The 11,182-nt window shown below is 38.2% G+C and overlaps 1 protein-coding gene across 2 annotated transcripts in view; it reads left to right on the top strand.

Annotated features, from left to right (window-relative positions):
• Positions 1-8,084: 8,084 nt before the first annotated feature.
• The window catches only part of satb2 (SATB homeobox 2), a 52,186-nt gene continuing 49,088 nt past the window's right edge, over positions 8,085-11,182 (top strand). Inside the window, exon 1 of one of the 2 annotated variants that reach the window (XM_052606291.1) lies at positions 8,085-9,163. The gene's annotated coding sequence lies outside the window, so the exon portion shown is untranslated. Of the gene's footprint in view, positions 9,177-11,182 lie in introns of both variants that reach the window. The other variant, XM_052606292.1, reaches the window with a different exon arrangement.

Genomic DNA, 11,182 nt, shown 5'->3' with positions numbered 1-11,182 from the left:
GCTTGTGAATGCCTTGTGTGCATGTGACCTTTTGGTAAGGAATAAGCTCCATATACTGAACACCCCATATGGAGATTGATTTTGTGTGTGTGTGTGTGTGTGTGTGTGTGTGTTTGCTAATCACTGTCATGTTTGCTGATAATACAGTGTGTGGTGTCATTCAGAGTTGAAGGCAAAGAGTGTCTGCTTGTCTGACACAGTTCATCCGTTTCCATCTTGGTTATGACCTCTGAATACACTGCTTGTGGTTTTACTTAAACTGTGATGGAGGCCGATGAGCTGAGGTGGAGGTACCATTGTGCTGAGTCAGGCCTGAGCCCCGCTCTGAGTGTCCAGGATGAGAGGACGGGTGGTCGCCCTTCTGGGGGAGGTCGTCTGTCAGGGTGGAGCCTGGAACTGTTAGAGGCATCTGTTTGTATGACTGTTTTACAGTGTGGTTTTACATGTTGTGAATTTCCCTCTGTGTATCTGTGAGGCTGTGTGTGAACACTCTACGCATGTTTGTTAGACGGAGTAACAAGGATAAAGAGAATCCGTCTGAATGTAAAGGACAGTCAAACCAAATGTGTAAATAAGTGTTACAGCATTTGTAATTAAAGTGATGAAATGAGTTTATTTGAGGGTCTTGTAAGCAGGATAAAATGTGCCTGCGTGGAGTACATGGGGGGTCTCCCTTAGCATCTGCTCTGGAGATTCATTCCCTTAACCCCACAACTCCAAGCCACAAACCTCTCCATTCACCCAGTTTACCCTGCTTTAGGTTTCCTTTCAAATCATTCTCAGCCAAGACTTCTACCGCTCTTCATCAGTTTCCCCTCCTAAATGGCCTCCAGAATAGATTTGAATTGTTCCTTTTGGTTTATGGCTCACACTGTATGTATGGTATATTTGTATGTTTTGAACTCCCACACTGGTATTAATGCTGAAGGCGGGCGAGTTTCTACTGGCGGTCCACCACAGGGTTGACAGTCGTGTTCTGTACCTACAAACAAATCACAAATCATACCATACACGAATCTGACTGATACGATTCGGAATGATCCAGTCACAACCCATTGCAGGGCAAGATTTATAGGTGAATAATGACATATGAAATTGGACTAGCCTATTTTTAAAGCTTGAAAGTCTCATCCTCATTCACTGCAATGAAAACAGCGACCATCACAGTCAATAGAATTCCTCCTGTGTTACACGGAAGACATGCAGATACACAGGTTTGGACGAACTTTATTAATTGCTTAATTAATAATCGAATGCTTGATTTAATCTGTCCTAACATTTTAATGATAGACACATAAGCACAATAGTTTCCTCATGAGGGCAGTGTTCTCTTTCCAATGGTAATGCAGGAACCATCTGTCACTCATGGTTGGGATGTGTGCCACTGAGATGAGGTCTGGGAACAAGCCTGAACACATTGCTTTTGGGAACACTTTCTGAGCCGATCCTTGAGGTTCAAAACAATCCAGTCAGGCTGTAGATTTTAATGGCATAATTGCAGAGACTTCCTAGCTGTGCTGGGTCAAAGCCACCTGCTTACCCTAAGTTTGCTCTATCTATCTATCTATCTATCTATCTATCTATCTATCTATCTATCTATCTATCGATCTATCTATATTTATTAATGGCACAATTAGAAAGGCTTCCTGGCAGTGCTGGGTCAAAGCACTTCCACTTACTCTGACTTTGCTGAACATCTCCTTAATAATTTAATATTTTTATTTGGTTAATTTTGCACATATTAAGATAATATCATTATATTTAATTTATTTTTTTAGTACCTTGGCATACCATTTACTCTTCAGTATGTGAATGCACCAATCAGTCCTATGGAATGTTCTGAAATTCCACCATTTTTACCACCTTATACATTGCCGTGCAATAGAATGACCACATTATGTTTTCCGAAGGGTTCAGCTATGAGAATAACAATTCTATAATGTTTAGCTGCTTGTGGTTATTAGTGCTCCAACTGCATTTAGAAAAAGCATAGTGGGGGATAAATGGGGTATCCAAAATAGCAGTACTTGATGGACAAATCCAGCTATTTTGTGGCCAAAAGCATGGAGTGAGCAAACGGCAGCACTTGTATGGAATAATACATGTCAGTTGTCTTCAGCCCACTGCTGATTTGAAGGCGGCTGTGGACGGCCAGCACCGTCCCACGTGCGGGAAGCCTGTGTACGCTGTGTTACTATATAAAAGACTGTCGATTCAAAGGCAAAAAGCCTCAACTATTTAACAGCGAGTTGTGGGCTCTAATTATGGGAAACACAGGCAGGAAAAAGTGGCTTGGGGTTTTTCAATCCGTCTGTTTGTGAGGACGAGATGCTGTTTATTGAAATATTTTCAAAGCTAAACATAGACAACTGTCATTATGGACGGTCTCCTCAGAATGTCTCAAATATACTGCATCCCTATTTCACAGGCTAATGCAATGCTGCGAGGGCTGAAACTGGACTTCGGCGTCCACATCCTCAGGAAGAGGTGGTAGAGTCATGTGAAGCCAGAGACACAAACAGTGCACAGACCACCAGTCTTGATTAAAAGGGCTGCATTTGACCCAAGGTTAAGCAGAGCATTTGTTGCTTCCAGGCACATATGGGCTACTGTACAGATATTTAAAGAGTCATGTTGTACTAATATCCTATAATGGTTTGCGTTCAACTGAAACTGAGTGAGGCACTCTGTCCAATTTAACCTCCCTCAGCTTTTATCACCAGTGACATGATTTTGAAGTAATTTGTAATTACCATGGTACATGAATATGGTAATAATTGCTGGGTACACAACCAGCAATAATATATACAAATTTATTTGTTTATATGCATAATGTATACAAAAATGACCATTGATAATACTATTTGATACAATCAGTGTACCGTGGTATGCCACAGTATTTTTTTGTAAGGGGATTAGGTTGCCCTTGCATGAATTGTTGGTGGAATTACCCACTTTTGAATTTCAAAAACACCCACAAGGTAAGCAGGATTTTTTTTTTTAAATAAGGCTAAATGTATGTGAAAGTACAGTAAGTGTGTATTAGAGATGCTTGAGGACTAGAGCGCTGAAAGCAGTCTTTGTGTGGGTGTGGAGTCCATCCTACACCCTCCCCACAGCCGGGGTGCCCGGGTCCTGTGGTGGCGGATCACAGTTAATAACTGTGTGGTTGGCTGTCAAGAGCACTTAGCCTGATGCTGGGCAGGCAGGACCTACGAACAGAGCTTCCTCTGGCCGATTGAGAGTGCACGTGTGTGTGTGTGTGTGTGTGTGTGTGTGTGTGTGTGTGTGTGTGTGTGTGTGTGTGTGTGTGTGTGTGTGTGTGTGTGCATGTATACACCAGTATCTTGACCTTAAACTAGAAGAGAAAAAAACTTGCACATAAAGGTGATTATATAACTATTTTAATCTTACAATAACTTCTTGCATTTGCATTTTGCATTTTCTGCAGCATGCTACAGTTACGGATTGCTTTAAAACTTTATTATTCATAAATGAATGAGTCAAATCAGTGTCCAAAAGTGTATAAAATAAAATAAATAAATATAAATGTTTTTACATGCTTCAGTAAAAACTTGTTAACTGATTCACCTTAATATTACCTTATCATTACAGTGAAAACCTGATAGAATGATACCATGAAAACATAGAATTTGATGAAATTTAGCTATAAAGTACTGATAAATGTATGGTTTACCAAATAATTTTTAAGTTTAAATCTGTATAAAACTCAATAGGAAAATGTAAATTGTTGTTTTTGTAAGTAAGAATAATCCTGCAACATGCATCTCTTGTTATATTTAAATAGTTTACTTTTTTATCATTTTTGTGCATTGGGGTGTTTTGTGCAATAGTTTTTGTTATGTAGTTTAAGCTTATGTTTTAAGTTAAAGGTTGAATTATATACAGGCACCTGTAGAGGATACAAAATGCTGTCCTCTAATACCTGTTACATTTCTGACCATTTTAAATGTTTTACATATATATATATATATATATATATATATATATATATCACAGATAATATCTTTTCATTATTATTATTATTATTATTATTTAAACAGTGCAGGTACCTGTATTTTAAAGCAATCAGAAAAAGCAGAGAACGGCAGAAAATGCCGGTAAGGAAAACCAGACACAAATGGCTTTTATTTTGTAGTCAAACAAAGCAAGCTATATATACGCTGTCTGTTTGGGATTCAAAGTCCAGCTCATCCTCAAGTGTGTAGATTAGATAAAGGTGCATGAAGACGGGGATACCCGACCTTCAGCTGTTTGCTTGGTTCCATTCAAGCCTCTGATCCTGGTACAGATAACCAGGTGTCTTCTTTCTGTTGAATAAAGCTAGACATTATGTGTACAGTTGCTGAGGTTTATGAAGCACTTTGAAAGACACAACACATGACACAGTAGTATGTTACTTTTTGACATAATTTTAAATATAGAATTTAGCATGAGTAGAAATGTGATATTGAGCAAGCTTTTGGACCGCCATTTCATGGGTCTAAAGAAAGTGTCGTATTTTTGTCTTGTCATAGCTCATTGATCCCTTCCACACCTTTCCGCAGCCCCTTTTCCCAGATCATTTCATTGGTTACTGCTGCACAGGCTGTCAGTCGCTGTGCTCCAGGGCTCCTGTATCAGACTCCCTTGGGTGGAGGCTGGAAAAAGTTCCATGCAGTCAGGCCAACAAATTAAATCCCAATCAGTTAGACAGCCCTGAACACTGCTTCTAGCCAGACCCCCAAGCCTGCACACACAAGCCACCACGCAGCTCTGATTCCACCTAGAGCTGCACAAAGCAGAGACAGCTTTGGCTTTGGCCTTGTCCTTGACAAGACCCCTGAGCTCACCACCATTCCCTTCTCCTCTCCCCACACACTCTTCCTGAGAGAAACCAGGTGCTACAGAGGCTGAAATAGTGTTGGCTGTTCTTCTCCTTTCACCCCTGGAACTGGTACACCATTTCCCACGACGGGTCATTTGCACTATCACCTTTCCACTTGATTTTTCAATTTCTTGCTTTCCAGTTTAAAACCCCTGGCTTCTTTTGTAAGTCACTTCAGAGATGCCAAAATTGCACTGTGCAAATTAGAATGTGGAAAAGTTCCAGCTCGGTTTATCGAGTAGGCAATTATTTACAACAACTCCAGATTATGAGGACATGATGTTTTGTCTGTTGTGTAGCCAGCATAAAAATAGAATCAAAATGTGAAGTCAATATATCTTATAATTTCCCAGGCTAGCTCTGGATTGTTTTCTTTTGACTTTGCTTTGCTTCCAATTTGAACATTTTGTAAAACTTTTTGGTAACAACTATTTCCTAAGTGTTTTCCTTTAATAAACTTCCTTACTGCTTATTGATATTAAGTAAGGTAGTTGTTCCAGTAGTTCTTTTTAGATATTGGGTGGGGATAAGGGATCTAGGATATGGTCATGCTGAGTAAGGCATCAATATGTGCTTTATAAATACTAGTAAATAGCCAGTATGCTTGTAATATGCAAACTAATAATAAGCAACTATGTAATGTGAATGTGAAAGTGAATGTGTTCCCTAAACTAAAGTGATAATGCAGTCTTTTTTCAGACTCTACTTAGCAACCATACAGCATCTTTGTCACTTGAGTTGTTGTGTTATTTATGAACTGTATGTGGCTACATTGATTGTAACTAACGAACACTGTCTCCATAAATGGTTCTGACACATTTTCACATGCAATATCTGAAACAATACACTGCAGCTGACTTAGTAGCCTTAAAAATTTGACTGTTAGTCAAACCACATTTTTTGAACTAGGTGCAGTTTTGGTACCGTTTCAGTAACAGTGGGGAAATAGATCACCAGATATGTGAGTGAACAAATGAAGAAGGTGACTTGTCAGATATGATTATCAAAATGCTTGTAGTTTCATAACACTGGCCAAAAACTGAAGCAAGGTTCATGCTAATGACTATTCCTAATTGCCATTCTGAGATTATATTTGCCATTTGCTGGAAGTTATTGTCATTTCCAAATACTTAATTCTGAATGTCTTGCATAAGAAACCATTACAGTTTCCTTTGACAATACGTCAGTATAAAAATCCAAGCTATTTTTCAGTGCCATCACTCATACAATTCATTTTATGACATAGATTGTGCTGAACTGAAATCAAGATGTATGCATAACCGTTAATCTACTTGCTGTTGGACCCCACCCTTCATCTGAGAGTTTTTATCCTGTAAATAGCTTGGAGGCTATTAAGTTAATTAATGGCACATGAAGAATGAGGATCACCCAGAATCTCAGTCTCATGCAGTTTTTATCCCATTGTCTTGTTTCTTCTTTATTCTTTCTTTTCTCATTTCTTCAGCGTCAGACCAGTCCAATACCCCAAATACCTCTGTTCACAATCCAGGCAGACCCAGTGGTCATGTATTACTCATTCAGAGATTCCATTCATTGTAAATATGGCTCTGGCTCCACCTTCCCTCCTCTTGCTGCTTATTCCTGCCAACATCTTTTTCTCCAATGAACTGTTGGTATGCTGTGATTGTCCAAGCCAATACATGGCAAGAGGGTACTGCTAGGAAGTGAAGTTATCTCACGTGGTCCAAAGAAGAGAAAAGAATCAAGAATGTGGGGGGTTAACATCAGGGGGGAGGGTGTTAAACTGATCTGGTTTGCTCTGATGAATATATCTGTATGTGATTATTTTGACAGCAGTTATAAACCCATAAGGCCTGGCCCCAGTTCCTGCTCTTGTTGATTTAAACCACTGAGCCCCATAAATAACGGCTGATTAAGTGGCTGCGCCAGCTCTCTTAGCCCAATTTACCGCTGCCTGGGTCTAAGCGCTGTGGCCCTAAATGTGTTCTGCATTAGTATTACTGAAGAGGAGTGGGAATCCAGGGTGACTGGTCCCATGAGCCGGAGTAAGCTCTCAATGAAAGAGGATTTAATAGATTTAAACATCTTTTGATAATCATTTGAGCAGACCTAAACTGTGCCTTGATTCAAAGGAAACATGGCAGAGACATTCTTGTCATAAATATGTCACGCTAAGTAAACTCATTAGTTACAGAAGTCTGATATTTTAGATGCAAGTAAATGTACATTCACTCAAACTGCTCTGTTAATGTCAATCACTTTTTGCATTGTGTATCAACAATCCAGCTGCCGTTAGTGGCATACAAGAGTAGCCATTGTTGTTGGAGGATAAATATTGGTTACTAGACGATTTGTAAATTAATGTAAAGCTTTAAAAATACTGTAATTTAATAACTTTTTAAAACATAATCTTAGCAACTCTTGAAAGAAAAGTAATTTTTTTCTTACTGTACGTGAAATTGTGGTGATGCCTAAATGCACTTGTAGCATTGAAATGATTCTGTGATTTATAATGATATATCACTTAATTTATTTAGAAATAATATAACAATTTTAATTATCTGCCAATTATTGGTTTCTCTGCACAAATAACATAATTACATAATTATCTGCCTATATTGGTAATGAATTGTTTTTTAGATCAAAACTTTGTGTATAATAACAATATAATAATATGAATTATTATTATTATGCAAATAAAGTTTCAGTACTACAGTTGGCCACTGAAGTGTGAGAGCTCCCTCCAGCTGTCCCTTATCCAGTTCAACAGTGCAAAGACTTGGCGAGCAGTCTTTCTGACAAGGTAAGCGGGCGCAATGGTGGTAAGTGTGCTTTGAAATGTCATTACCCCCTCTTTAGTGGGATAACATTTCACCACTTTAGATTAGCCACCCCAGGTCCAATCAACACATTTAAGAGGGTGACCTCCACCTTCCCCCTCCATAGCGCGCAGTGAGATGTCTGAGATGATGGCGCTGTGTTAACCTGGCCAAGGGCAGCATAGCAATAACAAACACAGGATCACAGAACCAGTGCGACCCCTGACCTCACAGCCCTTGCCCAACACTACATAGATTGTTATCAAAGGAATGGCTTCAAAGAGACCCAAAAAAGATGAAGAGGAAAGAAACAGAAACACACAAGAAAGTTTTTATATTTATTGTTTTATTAGTTTTTAATATATATATATATATAGAGAGAGAGAGAGAGAGAGAGAGAGAGAGAGAGAGAGAGATAGATATATAATCTCATTATTTGTTAATTTGATGCAAACACTAAAACATTCTTTTTCAACTTTTAATATTAAATTACTGTTTTAGAACAGTGGTGGGAAAGGTCTCTTTAGTAACTAAACCTTGACTAATGCTAAATATCCATTTTAGACTTTCTAGAGTAATCCAAAATGAAGGATACTGTGTGGTTTGCAGCCAAATACTGTAGCTGTTTTCTTCAAATCTGTGATACTTTGCATTAAAACATGTCTCTTGTGCATGCCACTGAGTCATAATTGTAAATGAACTGAAATGTAGCCTACAAACATGTCACAGAGAAAGAGGAGGATCAAATTCTGTGGTACTGCTCTGAGCCGAGTCTGACAGACTGCTCTAGTCCAGAGCTCTCAGACCTGATTGAGGTTTTAATAAGTAAGAGTAATATGACCTGGCTCCAGTCCCCATTTCTCTCTCTCTCTCTCTCTCTCTCTCTCGCTTTCTTTGTATTTTCTCTGTCCTTTCACTCAGTGGTTTAGTGCATCAGAAACACACAAATATATTCCAGCTTTGGGAAACTTCACGGACTCAGACTTCACGATTCAGAACTGAGAAGGTGGATCAGTGATGTGTAACACTACTCTATTGCTATAACCCTCCCTACTTTAACAAACACATCAGCTCACACGGCGGTCGCGTTCCACAAAAAAAAAAAAAAAACCCAGTTTGTCTGAGTTTAAACCTCCTTTGGCTTAACCCTTAGTTGTACTGACGTTCGTCAAGAATAAAACATCAGTTTGCTACTGAAAGCAAACTGTAAATCAGACTCTTTGACAGACGACAAGCCAATCAAAGACATAGCTGGCAATGGCACGGTCCTTCATTGGTGAGTAGCAGTAAATGATTCACACTTAGTGTCATAGTTCCGCCCAGTTGTGAAACCAAACTTGTGCAGGCCGCTTGCTTTCACTGATTGACTAGGCTGTTCTTCCGCCAAACTGCTGTCAGTGAAGGCTGTGAGAGTTCGAAAAACCAGATGTCCCGATGAAGAGTCATCTTCCTTTACATTCTGCTTGAACAAGCGGTGAGTAAAAAGGGTAAGATCATTTAATTTGACATCTATCAGTTCAGAAACTTGTCTACGGATATCTGGTTAAATGTTTTTCGGACCATTCACCATTGCATTAATTGAAAAGCCCAAATTTACAAATGGGTTTTACTGATTGCTGCAGCGGTGTATTTTTGTGTACTCAAAGGTGTGTTTGAGATGTTTGATTGGTTGTGGGCCTCATTCTTAGGAATTTGTTTATTGTCCTGGTCACTATTAGAAAGTGGACTTTGGTCCCTACTGCATTGGTGACGACACAAATGGCATCAGCACCAGTAGCTGTAAACTACTCCCATCCGTCCTTTCCATCACCTAAGTCCCTGAGACGAACCTTTGATAAGAGCCCATTCTCCTTGAGTGTTGTGAATGTGTCTATGTAAATGTTGATTCTTTGTCTAGACATCTACTGGCTTGCCTGTTCTCCTGTTACCTGTGGTTTTGCTAGTGATGAAATGATCCACTTGTCTTAAGATGATTTAGGTTGAATTGTTAGGATTTAAAGGATACTGTCAGGGAGGGAAAAGGATTAGCCAGTGAAACAAGATCATGGCTAAACCAGGTAGAATTTGGTGGGTTCAGTTTTAAGCTGCTTCAAATATTGATTACATTTTTATAGGCACAAGTTGCTGTTCAAATGTATTAATTTATTCATTCATTCATTCATTCGCATACAAACTCATACAAAACGGATATCTCTATTAGCAAAGTATACCATAGAAAATGTTGCATTGATTAAGCCTTTGCAACATAAATTTAAAATCAAATAAATAAATAAATGTATTTTGTCAGTAAAACTGCAAAATAAAGTTCATTATAAGGATGGTCATACATGTGATTATTGCTTGAAAAGCTTTGGCTATACTAATATAATTTGTAAATTTTTCAGTTTAAATGTAATTTTAATAAATATATTTCACAATAATTTTCTTTAACTTATTTATTATCTTTATGGTTTTTTATTTTATTTTTAAAGGGAGAATGTACATGTATTGAGCACGTGTCCATTATGTAAATGTGGCAGATTTATACCATACAGCTTAGTTTTCATCTGTAGTCCCTGTTTAGTTTAGTGGCATGACAAACGGCGTCAGCATCAAAGTGTTTATAAAATTCGAAACAATGATTACTCGCTAATATTATTTTACAAAACATGCATAATTTAAATATTTGTACCCACGTGACGTTTATCGTACTTTAAAAAAAAGCAACATTATTTAAGCTCTACTTCATACATACATACATACATACATACATATATATATATATATATATATATATATATATATATATATATATATATATATATATATATATATATATATATATATATATATCCATTTTGAGCAAGGGTTCACAAAACATTCAAATTGCACAGCTCTTGATATCCCCTTGCCTTTTCTAATAATTGTGCTGTGCTTCTTACCTTCAGACCTGCGACGTCCCTTGACGAGGTTCCATATCAGCTGAACTAAAATTAAATGAATAAAATAAAATAAAATAAAATCATTAACAGCACTGTGCGAGTTATGTGGTCGGTCAAAATCTCATCTTGCCCAACAGACGCCCTGTTTTTCATGTTAAGGGGGCAGATCACATTCTTAAGGGCCCCTCCTCCGTTTTCAAACGCGGGATCAATTTCTTTTTACTCTGTTTATGTTATCATTTGTAAATCTTACCAGAACTGGACCATGAGGCACAAGGGGGGCTCGTACACAGTCTAATGAAGTATTTACAGATCATTCCAACTGTCAAATACTTTTGCCCATTGACATAGTGCAGAGTGCTCAAGCTTAACAACTCGCGCGTGCTTTCCAAAGCCCTGCGTGAATGTCTCAGGTCAGGCGGATTTCATCACAGGTAAACACTAATGCGAGGACCTGCAGAATCTGTAGCTATTTTTTACTTTTTAAGGGTGTTTTGTGGAGTCTTGGCTGAGAAGCTTTTTTTTTTTTTTTTTTTTTTAAAGAACATTTCATCCTAGTTCCACTCAGTTAT

The sequence above is a fragment of the Carassius gibelio genome, chromosome A9, assembly GCF_023724105.1.
Source record: "Carassius gibelio isolate Cgi1373 ecotype wild population from Czech Republic chromosome A9, carGib1.2-hapl.c, whole genome shotgun sequence".
NCBI lineage: Eukaryota > Metazoa > Chordata > Actinopteri > Cypriniformes > Cyprinidae > Carassius > Carassius gibelio.
The sequence above is the reverse complement of the archived record's forward strand: the minus strand, read 5'-3'. Positions and strand labels throughout refer to the sequence as shown.